At 48.5% G+C, this 15,889-nt stretch overlaps 1 protein-coding gene across 1 annotated transcript in view; it reads right to left on the bottom strand.

The window, feature by feature from the left end:
- UBASH3B (ubiquitin associated and SH3 domain containing B) overlaps positions 1–15,889 on the bottom strand; it is a 140,679-nt gene that overhangs the window by 47,900 nt on the left and 76,890 nt on the right. The window lies entirely within an intron of this gene.

Below are 15,889 nucleotides of genomic sequence, written 5' to 3'. Positions count from 1 at the left end.
CGAGTTCCTGGGGAGGAGCAGACAGGGCAGCAATCTGCCTGGAGCGAGGGGCAATGGGTAAAGAACAGAAAAAGAGGAGAGAAGCAATGTGGCCTAGGGGAAAGAGCATAGGACTGGGTGCCAGAAGACCTGCATTCAAATCCCGGCTCTCCCGTTGCAGGCTGTTCGTACCTGGGCAAATCGCTTAACTTCTCTGTGCCTCAGTTTCCCCACCTGTATACTGGAGATTAACTACAAGTTCTACCTCACATTTAAATAGTGAACCCCACGTGGGACATGGACTGTTGTCTGATCTGATTGTCCTGTATCTATCCCTTGTTTCACAGTAAGAGTTTAGTGAATACCATTATTCATAGAGAAGCAACATGGTTCCATGGAAAGAGTACGGGCTTGGGAGTCAGTGGTCGTGGGTTCTAATCCTGGCTCCACCACTTGTCAGCTGTGCAACTTTGGGCAAGTCACTTAACTTCTCTGAGCCTCAGTTACCTCATCTGTAAAATGGGGATTAAGACTGTGAGCCCCACGTGGAAAACCTGATCAGATTGTACCACCCCCCCAGCACTTAAAACAGTGCATTGCACATAGTAAGCGCTTAACAAATGCCATTATTATTATTATTACTGTTATTATTAGGAAAGGGGTACCCAGGATTCCTGAGCCCGGGACGGAACTTTCTCAGTTCTTTTCTGATCCCACATCCTAACTCCCCTCCCCTTCAACAATCACTTTTGCTCAGATCCTTGACCCAGAGGACATTCAGTTTCCTCTGTTTCCTGCACTACACAGCCCAGCCCTAGGGGTGGGTGGGGCCACACTTTGTTTGACAGGACCTGGGATGAGGCTGAGAAAGGTACCCTTGCCCCCAGCATGGGGAACCGAGGCAGGAAGAGGAGGCCACCCAAATAGGAAAACCTCAGGCAATCCACTTGCTTTGACCAGTAATTTCCAATTCCACCATCACCAAATATTCAATCCGTACAAGTTGCCAAAGAGTATTTGGGTGGATTTAAGTTTCATCTCCCTTTTCTCTTTCCCTATTCATTCTGGTGCTACTTAAAGCAGAGAGCAGAATGGACCAGAAAGAGAAACAAAGGGCCACAAACTGGATCACTAGGCCTGGGGAACTGAGTGTTAGCCATTCCTCATCTTTCTACAACCCAGTCCGTACACTTCGCTCCTCTAATGCCAATTTACTCACTGTACCTCAATCTCATCTATCTCTCCACTGACCCCTCGCCTACAACCTCCATCTGGCCTGGAGCTCCCTCCCCTTTCATATCCTACAGATCACCACTCTCACCACTATCAAAGCCTTATTAAATACACATCTCCTCCAAGAGACCTTCCCCAGCTAAGCCCTCATTTCCTCTTTTTTCACTCTCTTCTGCATCTTCCTTGCACATAGATTTGCACCCTTTATTCACTTCTTCCTTAGTCAGGCAACACTTGCGCATATATCCGTAATTTATTTATTTATAATACTGTCTCCCCCTCTAAGCTCCTTGTGGACAGGGAACATGTCGCCAACTATGTTACACTGTGCTCACCCAAGCACTTAGTACAGTGCTCTGAACACACTAAGCAATCAATAAATACATTTGATTGATTCACCGTGAGATTCTAGTAAACATTCAACCGCCAAATGGGGTCAACAACCCTGCCATGTCAGTTGAGAACTGACATGATAAAAGAAGATGCTCATGGGAGGTGATTTTTTGAGCCTCACCCTCTGAAACATTCCAAACCAAAGGCTGTTCAAATCTCTTGGGAATTCTCCCAACTTGCCTGGTATCACTCCAAAGGACCCATCTCCTCTGAGAGGCAAGTAAGCTCCTTATGGGAAATGATCCCATATTCTACCTGTATTCTACTCCTCCAAGCACTCAGTACAGTGCTCTGCATGCAGTAGATTGTCAACAAATTCATTCATTCAATCGTATTTATTGAGCACTTACTGTGTGTAGAGCACTGTAGTAAGTGCTTAATCCTGATTGATTGCCACCTAGGTGAACCTCGTCTGACAATGGACCCAATCAAACCAGCGACAAATGGCCCCTGGGCCACCAGCTTGAGTTTTTGGCTTATTCCAGCCAAGGACAGGTTGTCTTTCCTCAGGTACCTTTCAAAAAAGTGACTGAACAATGGAATAACAGAGAAGGGTAAAATTCAGAGGTGCAAAAATGCATTTGCTTCAAGGAGAAGAAAAAACAAACTCTTTATGGATTGGGTTCATTTCCTTTATTCAGAATGTGCCCCACTGCAATTGTATTCCCCTCTCCCCTGCCCCATGAATTGGGATCTGGGCTCCACAACTACAGAGGATGGGGAGACTTGGCTCAGGGGAGAGCCTTGCCGATGATGACCCAGCTGAGAAGTTTCTGTCTTATACTGTACCCTCTCAAATGCTTAGTACAGTGCTCTGCACATAGTTAGTGCTCAATAAATACCACTGATAGATAGCCTACGAGGCCAGGACTCAAACTAAATGTTCTGGGCATATCACCACCCCACCCTCAAAAATCTCCAGTGGTTGCCTCTCAACCTCAGTATCAAACAAAAACTCCTCTCTATCAGCTTCAAAGCTCTCCACCCCTTGCCCCTTCTTACCTCACCTCCCTTCTCTCCTACACCCCAGCCCGCACATTCTGCTCCTCTGGTGCCTCATTCTTGCCGGTCCCGCCGTCGACCCCTGGCCCATGTCCTACCTCTGGCCTAGAATGCGCTCCCTCCTCAAATCCGCCAAACAATCACACTTCCCCCCTTCAAAGCCCTATTGAAGACTCACCTCCAAGAGGCCTTCCCAGACTGAGCCCCCATTTTCCTCAGCTCCCCCTTCCCTCCACGTCACCCCAACTTGCTCCCTTTGCTCTACCCCCCCGCCCCACAGCACCTGTGTATATATGTACATATCTATAATTCTATTTATTTATATTGATGCCTGCTTACTTGTTTTGATGTCATTCTCCTCCCTTCTAGACTGTAAGCCCAATGTGGGCAGGGATTTTCTCTTTATTGCTGAGTTGTGCTTTCCATGCGCTTGATACAGTGCTCTGCACACAGTAAGCACTCAATAAATACGATTGAATGAATGAATGAATGAATGAATGAGTGGGAAAAGAGACTGAGCGGGGACCTTGTAATGCTCTTCCTCCTGTACCTCCAGCTCTTCCTCCCCCTGAGCCTCCGGCTCCTGCTCCTCTTCCTGAGCCTCCAGTTCTTCTTCCTAAGCCTACAGCTCCTTCCCCTCCTCCTGCACCTCCAGAGCTTCTTCATTCTTGCACCTCCTCCTCCTCCAGTACCACCATCTCATTTTGCTCCTATGCCTCCTGTGTCTCTTCCTCTTCCTAAGCCTCCAGCTCCTCCTCCTCCTCCAGCTCTTCTTCCTCCTGCTCCTCCTCCTGTGCCTCCAGCTCTTCCTCCTCCTGCTCCTCCTGAGTCTCCAGCTCTTCCTCTTCTTCCTTCTCCTGAACCTCCTGCTCTTCTTCCTGGGCCTCCAGCTCCTCCTCCTGTGCCTCCAGATCTTTCTCCTCCTGCACCTCCTGCTCCTCCTCCTCTTTCTAAGCCTCCAGTTCCTCCTCCTTCTCCTGAACCTCCTGCTCTACTTTCTGAGCCTCCAGATCCTTCTCCTCTTCCTTCTCCTGAACCTCCTGCTCTACTTCCTAAGCCTCCAGCTCCTTCTTGTCCTCTTCTTCCACATCATCCTACTTCTCCAGATCTTCCTCTTCCTGTGCCTCCAGCTCTTTTTCCTCCTGCTCCTCTTCTTCCTGAGCCTCCATCTCCTCCTCCTCCTCCTGGACCTCAGGTCCTCCTCCTGAGCCTCCATCTCCTCCTCCTCCTCCTGTTTCTTCTGTTCCTCCTTCTCCTCCTGCTTTTCTTGCACCTCCTGCTCCTCCTGTCCTGCTGGATTGTGTCCAGCACCTTTTTGTCTGTTCCACTCTTCTGCAGCATCAGGACCCTTGATGGTCCCCGACATTAAATCCATGCCAGATCTATATTAGGGTTGGTCTCCTTCCACCACGTGACCTTCCCAGGCCCCCTTCCAGCAAGGTGCACTTAGTGGATGGACCAGCAATTGGTGGGGGTAGACTGAATGTGAAAGGCTCCGGTGATGGTTTGTGACAAAAAATCCAGAGTCCTAGAAGTCACCTCAACTAGCCACCATGCCTGATCTGGGCCAGAAGGATCAGTGGTCCAGATGGTTTGGTACTAGCCTGCCCCTCAAACCCTTTCTGCCTTGCTGTCAGGAAGTTCTTCCTACTGACTAATCTGAATCCTCCCTCCTGCCTCCCCCCACCACCCCGGCTGCAGCTTCGGAGTTTTGTCTTGGGCAGCAGAATGAGCACCCAGAGACCCCAGGGTCCAAGTGATGTCCAGACCAAGCCTTCCTGTCACTGTGGGTGAGAGGTGAGAGGACCTGGAGAGGCTACCAATCAGTGGAGAGCCCATCAGTAAAATGAAACATAACCACCTCGCTCCATTTCCTCTGAGGAATTGACTGTGATGGGGAAAGATATATAAAGGCACTTCAGTATGAGTAAGCAGCATAATAAAATAATAATAATAATAATAATAATAATAATTACAGTATTTGTTAAGTGCTTACTGTGTGCCAACCACTGTTCTAAGTGCTGGGGTAGAGACAAGGTAATCAGGTTGTCCCACGTGGGGCTCCTAGTCTTCATTCCCATTTTACAGATGAGGTAACTGAGGACCAGAGAAGTTGCTTGCCCAAGGTCACACAGCTGACAAGTGGTAGAGCCGGGATTAGAACCTATGACCTCTGACTCCTAGGCCCGGGCTTTTTCCACTAAGCCATGCTGCTTCATGAGAGGAGATGCAGTGCTTGCTGGATGACCCACAGGCCAGGAGATTGGCATCAAGGCTAGCAGTGGCACCAGAGCCTTTTGGGTCTGCTCCCAGCCACACTCAACGTTGGGATGGCTCTTAATATCTGTTTGCTGCCAAAGAGATTGTGTGGAGGACCCTAGGAAGGCCTCATAGGACCCACAGCTGCCCCACTGCTCTGAACCACCTCCCTCGATGGAAGCGGTTGAGTTTTCTGAGTCACAAAGAATCTTATTAAGCAGCTGTCCTGCAGGTGAAGAATAAGAATGATGGTTCTAGTTAAGCACTTATTATGTGCCAAGCACTTCACTAAGTGCTGGGAGAGGTACAAGATTATCAGGGAGTGTGAAGTGGCTTGGAATAGCTCCCCTGTGCCCAGGTTTTCTGTGTGCTGAGCCCAGGCCCGGCAGTTCCAATGGCAGAGGATTGTTTGGACATTGGCGTGGAGGGCCTGTGGTGCTGGAAAAGCAGCAGTTTAGCTGCCTGCACCAAAGCAGCATTTTAGAATTGAGGAAGTCTTTGCAGTTCTTGCTGTGGAAAAGGAATGACCTTGTTCGCATTCCAATCAATTCTAATGGAATCACAACTCCTTTCCCCTAAGAGTTCAAAGCACTTTCATGTCTGTTTAGTTCAGCAATCACTCTCTGACCCCTGAGAGGCAGGCAGGGCCTGGTCTTTTCACACCCACTTTACAGATACAGAAATTAGGGCTTAGAGAGATTAAGTGACCACTCCACAGTCACCCAGCATGGAGCAGGTGGGGAACTGAGACTAGGGCTTCAGTCTCCCACTGTCCAGTTTAGGGCACAATATAGTAGGAACTGAAAGCACCAAACTGGGAGTTCAGAAACTCTTGCCAGCCTTCTTCTTCTTCTTCAAATGCCATCAAGTCATTTCCGACCCATAGCGACACCACGGACATACCTCTTCAGAACATTCCATCATCTGTCATAAGGTTATTCTGGTATGTGTAACCATAGAGTGTCAGCCAAGCTGGGTTTTAACATCTGTCTCCCCACTAAACTGACTGTAAGCACCTTAAGGGCAGGGAATGTGTCTACCAACTCTGTTGTATTGTCCTCTTCCAAGTATTTAGTACAGTGCCCTGCACCCTGGAAGTGCTCAATAAATGACTGATTGATTGATTGACTGACTGATCCTGTGGCCTCACACCAAGTCCAGGAACCAAGAGAGCAGGGACACAAGGTCAGATTCTATCCAGAGAGAGGCCAGTCCAGGAGCAGAATACTACAGAAAGATCAGCTGTGGCTTGACCTGGTGCCCACCCACCCTGCTTGTTTGAAGAGCTAGTCACCAGCAATTGCTCTGGATCCTGGAGGCAAACAGGACCTCAAAAGGTCACCTAGTCTAAGCCCCAGCCTCCAGGCAGAGCAGCTCCCCGTCAGCATTCTAGAAAGATTCAATCTATAAGCAAGTGTAGTGATTTCATGATCCTCCAGGGTTTTGTCTAATAAAAGATTCACAACCTTCTCCATTAGATGCTAATCCTTGGCTCCAACCTAAAATATTGAAATCTTCAGAGAACACTTAGGCAAAAAGTACCGTGTGTGTGTGAGCATGTATGCGCATGTGCACGCGTGCGCGCGCGCACACCCACACCCACACCCCCCCCCCCCCCCCCCCCCCACACACACACACACACCTTCATGATGACCTGGAAAGTCTTAAGTCTGTTGTTGTCTCTAGCCCCTAGGTCATTGACTGCTTCCAGACATCTGCAATCTCTGGCTAGTCTGACACCCAGAGGCCTCTGAGAACACATCCCATTTGACAGAAAAGAGGCCAGAAGGCACAAAGGGAATGATCTCCCAGGCAATGGAACTCAACAGCCTTCAAATGAAAGAAGTCAAAGTCTAAGAAATGGTTTCCAGAAAGCTCCCGGGTGGGTGGGATTGAAGGAGTTGGGGAGACTGAATTAAGGAATGGGGAGGAAAGAAGGGAGGTGTGGGGAGAAGGAAGTGAGGAATGTAGCTGAGCTGAGGGAAGAAGGTGAGACTGGACACGGGGGAGAAGGGGCCTGAGGAATCTGCAGAGACAGTTGGGTTGGAAGCTCCAAGTGGAGAGGGAGAAGTCTGGCTAGGTTGTGGGCGGGAAAGGATGTGCTGATAGTGGTGGAAATGGGACCTCTTATGGGGAGAGGGCTGGGAACAGAGAGGGGTCCAGGAGGACTGCTGTAGGGAGTGGGACACCCAGCACAGTGCTGGATGGTAGGATGAGGCAGCGATGATGACTGTGGTCTAACCAGAGTTCAGGGGTCAGGAAGAAGAGCGAAATCTGGGTGATGGAAGCCAGACTGCTTACCCCAGCTTGGGTAGCTTTGGCCAGCAACTAACTCCCTCAGCTCCCTCCTGATGCCGCTGCCTCTCCCGGGCCTGGGCCTCTTCCACTCAGGAGGCCGGGGCTTTTCCTTGTGGACATGGGCAGTGGGATGGTAACCAGTCCAGCACACATCCCCTAAGAAAGCCACAGATAACAGCATGCATAGCAACCACCACCTTCTCTGCAGGAAGGCCGCAGAAGGCACCTTCTCTAAATCAATTGGTGGTATTTATTCAATGAGCATCTACTGAAGGTAGAGCACTGTATAAGCGCTTGGGGAAGTACACTGGAAACAGAAGATATGGTCCCTACCCTCTACTACTTACAATCTAATGGGGGAGACAGTCATAAATTATTTACAAGTAATGGAACTGTTCCTCCTTTCTCCCCTAATCCACCAAACCACAGGTCTCCCCATCTTCAAATCCCTATCAATCAATCAATCCTATCCCCTTCAAACCATCTCCAGGAAGTCTTCCCTGATTAAATCTCAGCATATATGTCCCATCAATACATAGCCACCCTTAGCACTTGACTATTGCACTTTCATCCTCATCAGGTATGGTTTTTGTGTATATTTTAATTAGTACATCCATTTCCCTATTCTGCTATTTCATTCTGGTAAACTTGAATGACTTCCTAATATATATTCCTACCTGCACAGTTTGTAAATAATTTTCTTCCATCTAACTCCTCCTTTAGATTGTGAGCTCAGTGAAGGCAGAGAACAGCATGACTTAGGGGAGAGAACATGGGCCAGTGGAGTCAGTGGACCAGGATTCCCATCCCAGCTCACCTCTTGACTGCTGTATGACCCTGGGCAAGTCCCTTCACTTCTCTGTGTCTGTTTCCTCATCTGTAAAATGGGGACTCAATACCTGTTCTCCCTTCCCCTTAGACTGTGAGCCCTGTGTGGGATAGGGACTGTGTATCACCTAATTATCTTTTATTTACCCCAGTGCTCAGCAGAGTGTTTGACCCATACTAAGCACTTAACAAATACCACAATTATTATTATTGTTCTAAATGCATTTTGTCAAAACCTAACTCACTTGCCCTGAAGTATAGTTAAGGTCAGTGAAATACTGTAAGTCATAAATGTATAAATTGCTTTATAGAACTGTGGCACTGGGAGTAATCTCAAGAGGTCATCAGGTCCAGCCCTCTGCCTCCAGGAAGGTGACTGTTAGAACTATTTGGAAGAGATGATAACTTCTCCAGGGAAGAAACTCATATTTAATCACCTTGACAGTCTGGAAGTCTACCTCACCTCCTTCTCACCCGAACATGGAGAACTGGTCAGTGTCCTTCTCCCACAGTCCCTTCAGAGACGTGAAAGTGTTGCCTCCCAGGAGGTTTGTAAATCCAGAAGCATTCCAACTCTGCCTCCAAAAGAGAATCCTTAGGGAATTAGCAGGGCCTAGTGGAAAGAGCCCAGGATTGGGACTCAGGGTTCTACTCCCAGCTCCACCACTTGCCTGTTGTAAGATCAATAAATCAATCAATAATACTTATTGAGTGCTTACAGTCATTTCTAGACTGTAAGTTCATTTTTACTTGTACATATTTACTATTCTATTTATTTTATTTTGTTAATATGTTTTGTTTTCTTGTCTGTCTCCCCCTTCTAGACTGTGAGCCCATTGTTGGGTAGGGACTGTCTCTATATGTTGCCAACTTGTACTTCCCAAGCGCTTAGTACAGTGATCTGCACACAGTAAGCGCTCAATAAATATGATTGAATGAATGAATGAATGAATGAATGAATTGTGGGCAGGGAACATATCTACTAATGCTGTTATATTGCTAGAGAAGCAGCATGGCTCAGCGGAAAAAGCATGGGCTTTGGAGTCAGAGGTCATGGGTTCGAATCCCGGCTCTGCCACATGTCTGCTGTGTGACCTTGGGCAAGTCACTTAATTTCTCTGAGCCTCAGTTACCTCATCTGTAAAATGGGGATTAAGACTGTGAGCTCCCCGTGGGACAACTTGATTACCTTGTACCCCCCCAGCGCTTAGAACAGTGCTTTGCACATAGTAAGCACTTGACAAATGCCATCATTGTTATTATTACTCTCCCAAGTGCTTAGGACAGTGTTCCGTACAGAGTAAGCACTCTCAATAAATACCACAAATGATGATACAAAGCATAGCAGCAAGCACTTGTGAGGGTACAATATAACAGAACTGGTCGACATGTCCCCTGCTCACAAGGAGCAGTCTAGAGAGGGAGATAGACAGTAAAACAAATTACAAATATGTACATAAGTTCCGTGGAGCTGAGGATGGGTTGAATAAGAGGTACAAATCCAAATCAAGTGCAAGGGTGATGCAGAAGGGAGAGGGAGTAAGGGACATGAGGGTTTACTCGGGGAAGGCCTCTTGTAGGGGTTTTGATTTTCATACGGCTTTGAAAGTGGGGAGAGTGAACATTTCAGATATCAAGCAGGACGGAGTTCCAGGCCAGTAGAACCTCAGCAAGTCGCTTAACTTCCCTGTAACTCAGTTTCCTCATTTATAAGGTGGGCAAGAGACCGATTCTCCCTCCCCATTAGACTGTGAGCTCCACGTGGGACAGGAACTGTCACCGATCTGAGTGCTCTGCATCCAACACAGCATCTGACACACATTAAGTGCTTCGTAAATGCCGCAATTGTTATCATTACTATTCCTAACACACTATTCTGAGTTTGCTAATGGAAAGAGACCTCAAGATCTCGAAACACATTCTTTTGCAGGCCAGTTTTATTCTGGGGAGAGAATTTTCACCTAGAAAATTCTGTGATGAGCCTGACTTTGCAAAAGGCCGGGCGTCGTCTTAACAGTGACTGCACTCTGCAGAAAGGGAGAGCTTTTTCAGAACAAGGAACCACTCACCCTGCCACCCCGCTACCATCCTATCCTAAGAGCTAATGTCAGACCCTCTGCCTGACAGAGAGCATCTTGTGCTGTTCTTCTCCCCCTGACCTCCCAACTCTGTCCCCTCGATCTCCCATCCCCCTGGGGGTCTCAGGGTCAGACTTGACAGACAGACTTGACAGACTGGGTATGGGTGCTGGATTTGAGGTCCAGGGGTCCACTGAGACCTAATTCATTCACAACACTAGGGAAGTGGGGAGGCTATTCTGAACCTCCAAGGGGCTCAAAAGAACTTCTGCATCACCTGAACCTGAAAGGGGGAAAGGCTGTACAGCCAGGGCCCAGCAGACACAAGGACTTGGGACCAGTTTCAGGGGGACGATCCCAGCGGCCAACTGGATCCTTCCCCACCCCACCCCACCCTGCCAACCTCCACTACAAGTCAGGACAAGCAAGCCCTTCTCTGGCAGCTGCCACATGTAAAGAATGCACACCCCCATCTCTCGTGGTTCAAAGAGATTTGGTAAGCAGAGTTGTTATGGGATTCAGTTAGGGCTTTTTGTGCACCAAGCCCAGTAACATGCGCTGGACAGAGAAACTATAAGATCAGTCCCAGCCCCATGAGGGTCCCACAGTCTAAGAGGCAGGGAGAGCAGCTATCTTATCCCCATTTAACAGACAAAGACACTGAGGCATGGGGGGGCCAAGCAACTGGCTCAAGTCCTTGGCAAGCCTGAGGCATTGTTCTTGGCTGCTGGTTTCCTGCTACAGTTTGCTTTCCTATAATCATTCCCAATAATCAGGTGAGGGTGGTGGTGTGGGGAGAGGGGGCAGGGGCTGAGCTACAGAATGGTGAGATGATTGGAGACAGCCTTGCTAGGGGAATTCTGGGAAGGAGAAGATATGCTACTTCCCTGTCTCGATTGAACCTACATTAATTCCAGTGTCGGGGATGGGGAAGGTCAGGGAGAGGGAAGGAATGGGGGGAAGGGAAGGAGAAACCCAGGCAGAGAGCATGAGAGAGACATAGAAACTCCCAGACCCGTGCACATTCTAGAATCAATCCACTCGGGACTGCTCCCAGATTGATTTCCTCTTGGTTAAAACATTTCTTGGCAGCTGTTTCTCCCCAACCTCCCAGTAAACCAGCTCAGGCAGCCGGATCCAAGTTTCACAATGTTTCCAAGCACAGGTGAATTTCAATTTCCTGAACTGGTGTTTGGTTTCCCCACATACACCCATCGCCCCTTCCCAAAGGCTGGGAATTCCTTGAGCTCTTTGGTCTCCACCCTGACCAGGAAGCTGGAAGCAGGACTCTGCATTACAAAGAGGAGGCCTGGAGAAGTAAAATGATAGTGAGTCAGAGGCCTGAGGAAGGACCAAAGTCAGCTGCTCAGATACCTTAAATTTGGGTCTGGTCTGATGGGGCACCAACTAGTCCACGACAATGAGGAGTGACGAAGTTGTGGGGCAGTGGGGACGGTGAGGTGGATTTCTACAGCACCCTGTCTCCCTGGTTTTGAGCCCAAACGTCAGGAAAGGGCACCCTGGTTTGAAAATTTCTACAGCACTGAGAAGTCATGTGGTCTAGTGAAAATCAACAATCGGTGGTATTTATTGAGCACTTACTGGGTGCACAGTACCGAATTACGGGTTTGGGAGAATACAATACAACAGAGTTGGTAGACCCATTCCCTACCTACCAGAAGCATATAGTCTAAAGGGGAAGCCTCGGCGGGGACAGACTTTAAAATAAATTGTGTGCACGACAGGGGCTTTGCTTAATTCCCACCTGTGCATTTTCCCCCAGTGCTTAGTCCAGCTCTGCATACAGTAAGTGCTTAATAAATACTATTACTACTGCTACCACTATATAATTGCTGTTGGACAGAGGGCAAGTTGAATATCCAGTGCTTAAAGGGAAAAGATCCAAGTGCATAGGTGATGCAGAAAGAAAGAGCACAGGATGGCACAGGACTGTGAGTCAGAAGACCTGGGTACTAATTCCAGCTCTGCCCCTTGTTTGCTGTATGAACTTGGGCAAATCACTTGATTTTTGTTCCTCAATTTCCTTCTCTATAAAACAGGGATTAAATCCCTGTTCTCTCTCCCCTTTAGCCTGTGAGCACTATATGGGACAGAGATTGCCTGACCTGATTACCTTGTATCTAGCCATAGCACTTGGCACATAGCAAATGCTTAACAAATTTAGCAATTATTTTTATGAGGGGCCAGAGCTGAAACCTGAGAACTACCAGTGTCATCCCAGTCTGCTGTAGTCTCAGATGGCCTAAGGCAGAGAGGGTGGGGGGGTGGGGGGAAAGAGAGAGAGAGAGAGAGAGAGAGAGAGAGAGAGAGAGAGAGTGTGTGTGTGTGTTTGCAAGGGGGAAGTGTCTATGGATTTCATTAGCACCCTGTCTCCCCTGCTGTGAGCCCAAATGGCACATAAGGACACTCTGGAATGAAAGTTCCAGTAGTATCTGAGATTTTTTTCCTTTCCCACCTGCATTCTGATTTCTTCTAGCTCCAACCAAACTTGGCTTCTGCCCAGACCTGGCCCAGTTTGGGATGGGGCAGGAACCAGGGCAGATGCGGCTGGGCCGGGCTGGGCTACCAGCCCAGACCGGCACTTCCTGCTGCTGTTCTAATGGAAAGGGATCTGGGACTCATGAGAACAGGGTCCCTGATCCAGCTCAGGGGGAAACCTGTTGCGGCTCAGCCAGGAGTGGGGCCAGTTTCTGACCCAAGGACCACCTAGCAGGGGTCTTGATAAGGAGCCAACTAACACAGGCAGTGGAGATTGCGGCAGTTACATGGCAACCAGCTGCCTGATGGGTCATGGCCCTAGGAACCAGTGGTGACCCAAGGCCACGATCACTTTGGCCCAGAGAGCCATGATCATAAACTTGGGCAGGGAATGAATCTATTCGTTGTCGTACTGTACTCCCCCAAGTGCTTAGTACAGTGCTTTGCACAGAGGAAGGGCTCAATTGAATGAATGAATACACTGGGCCCTGCCCTTGGTGGTGTTCTCTACTCTTGCCTGGCCACTAGTTCACAGTACCCCGAGCCCCAAACCTAATTGGTGGGGAGGAGACTGTGAGTGAGTGCACAAAATGCTATCACTAGAATCGAGTCTGTCACTCAGGTTCTTGGTCCAAAAAGCTCAAGACTGAGGCTTCTCCAGGAAAGAGCCCAGGGCTGGGAGTCAGAGGAACATGGGCTTGTTTTTTTAAAATGGTATTTGTTAAGCACTGAACTAAGCACTGGAATACGGCTAGATAAAGCTAAGCAGTTTGCACAGCCCATGTCCCACATGGGGCTCACAATCCTCATTTACAATTTACAGATGAGGTAACTGAGGCCCAGAGAAGTGAAGTGACTTGCCAAAGGCCACACAACAGACAAGTAGAGGAGCTAGAATTAGAACCCAGGTCCTTCTGACTCCCAGGCCTGAGCTCTATCCACTAGGCCAGGTTCTGATCCCGCCTCTGTTACTTGCCTGCTATGTGACCTTGGGAAAATTGCTTAGCTTCTCTGTACCTTGGTTCCCTCATCTACAAAACGGGGATTCAATACCTATTCTCCCTCCTACTTAGACAGTGAGCCCCATGGGGGACCTGATGATCTTAGACAGTTCTTGGCCTGTAGTGACCGCTTAACAAAAGCCACAATAATTCTTGTTCTTATCATTATTATACCCTTCACATCTGGTGGAACACCGCTCTATCCATCTTCAAAGTTCTAACTAGAATCACATCCCCCAGGAAACCTTCCCTGACTAACCTCTCATCTCCTTACCCTCTTTCCCCCTCACCTCTCATCTGTCACCCATGGACTTGAGTCCTCACCCCTTAAGCACTTAGGTACTCCGCTTCCTCCCCCAGGCATTAATGTCCATATCCTTCTACTCAGTTGCTTCTCCTCTTGAAATTGATTTTAATGACTGTCTCCGCTGCTAAATGGTAAGCTCCTGGATGGCAGGGATTGTTCTCTCCCAAGCACTTAGTCCAGTGCGGCCCTCAAAAGATACCACTGATTGAATGATTGACTGACTGATTGGTCAACCTTGACAGAAAATTCTACCTCCAACATTTTCAGGCCTAGAATTCATCCTGTGCCCAGGCCCAGGTCTTGATCGGACCTCAGCAGTTCTGTGCTGCTTTCTTCCTTCTGAGCTAAAGGACCCCTGTCACCAAAACAGCCCCAGCTAGAGCTCCCAGTCAGACTTAGCAACCCAGAAGCTGGTAACAGCGGTGGGAAGGCTTATTTGGGAAACAAAAGAATTTCTGTAATTTGACACAAACCTCAGGAAGCAGATGATCAAATAAACCAGTGATTAAATCAAACACAGCAACTCCAATTAATTATCTACATTTGCTGCCTGGGTGTCTGTAGCAGCAGCTAGAACGGGTTCCCCCAGATAGCCCTGAGGGTGGGAGGGGTCCAGGACATTGAAAGGCACATCCCATCTCCCTGGGTGGGCCTGCTGGGTCACTTCCCAGTCAATCAATCAATGGCATTTGCATTGTGGGACAGGGACTGTGTCCAACCCAATTTGCTTATATACACTCCAGAGCTTAGTACAGTGCCTGGCACATAGTAAGCACTTAACAAATATCGTTATTATTATTATTATTATCATTATGCTCTCCCAAGCACTAAGCACTATGCTCTACACATAGTAAGTGCTCAATAAATACCATTTATAACAATGATGGTGTTTACTGAGAGCATACTGTGTGCCGAGCACTATACCAAACATTTGGGAAAGTACAATACACAAGAGTTAGTATACATGATCCCAACCCACAAGGGTAGCAGAATGTAAGGGTAAAGATATGGAGGAAGTAGCATGGCCTAGAGGACAGAGCACAGGCCTAGGATTAGGGGACTCGGATTCTAATCCCAACTCCGCCACAGGCCTGCCATGTGACCTCGGGCAAGACTCTTAGCTTCTCAGTTTCCTCATGAATAAGATGGAGATGAAATGCCCATTGTCCCTTCCCATGAGACTGAGAGTCCCATCAGGGACAGGGACTGTCTGAGCTGATTGTACTGTATCAAGCTCCAAGCTTGGCACATAATAAGCACTTAACAAATGAAAAAATTGTTATGATTGTTACTAGGAAAGGTAAAGGAGACCGGCTGGCATTTTCTCTTCCTCTGCCTTCTCCTGTGTCTCCGGCTCTACTGCCCACCTCCCTCAAGGGGCTGTTTCTCTCTCCCACAGCACAGAGAAGAACAGACAGGAGGCGAAGCTCTGGGGTGCAGAGAGGGAACACTGTCACTGATGTCTGAGAGAAAGTCTTGGTTTGGACTACTCCAACTCAGTCGAGCAGACATCCGTCCGATTGAGCCTCTTCCGACTCTCACCTGCTCTCCAATGAACAGGCCCTGAGAGGTCCCTGGCCCCTTGGGGGCGAAGAGTGAGCCTGTCAGTGGAACCCAGAACCCCTAGCCGAGGATCTCACCCCAGTCCAAGCCCATTGTGGGCAGGGATTGTCCCTACTGCTGTACTGTATTTTCCAAATGCTTAGTACAGTGCTCTGCACACAGTGAGTGCTCAAAAAATACAATTGAGTGAATTCCTGGCCCTGGAAACTCAAGAGAGACTGCACAGGCAGTGGTCTATTCCAGCAAGTGAGAAGCTACAGCGAGCTGCTGCAGAGAGACTCTCCCAGGATGGGTATGACAGGCAGTGAAGGGGCAGGCCAGGCGCATCTGGAAGGACACTGATAACTGAGGAAGGAAGTAGCTTGGGTCATGCTGGCAGAAATAAGCCCTCTTCAGGGGAGACTGTTTTGGTGAGCAGGTGGTAGCCACATCTCTTAACACTAAGCGCT

The sequence above is a fragment of the Tachyglossus aculeatus genome, chromosome 11 (genome assembly GCF_015852505.1).
Source record: "Tachyglossus aculeatus isolate mTacAcu1 chromosome 11, mTacAcu1.pri, whole genome shotgun sequence".
Taxonomy (NCBI): domain Eukaryota; kingdom Metazoa; phylum Chordata; class Mammalia; order Monotremata; family Tachyglossidae; genus Tachyglossus; species Tachyglossus aculeatus.
The sequence above is the reverse complement of the archived record's forward strand: the minus strand, read 5'-3'. Positions and strand labels throughout refer to the sequence as shown.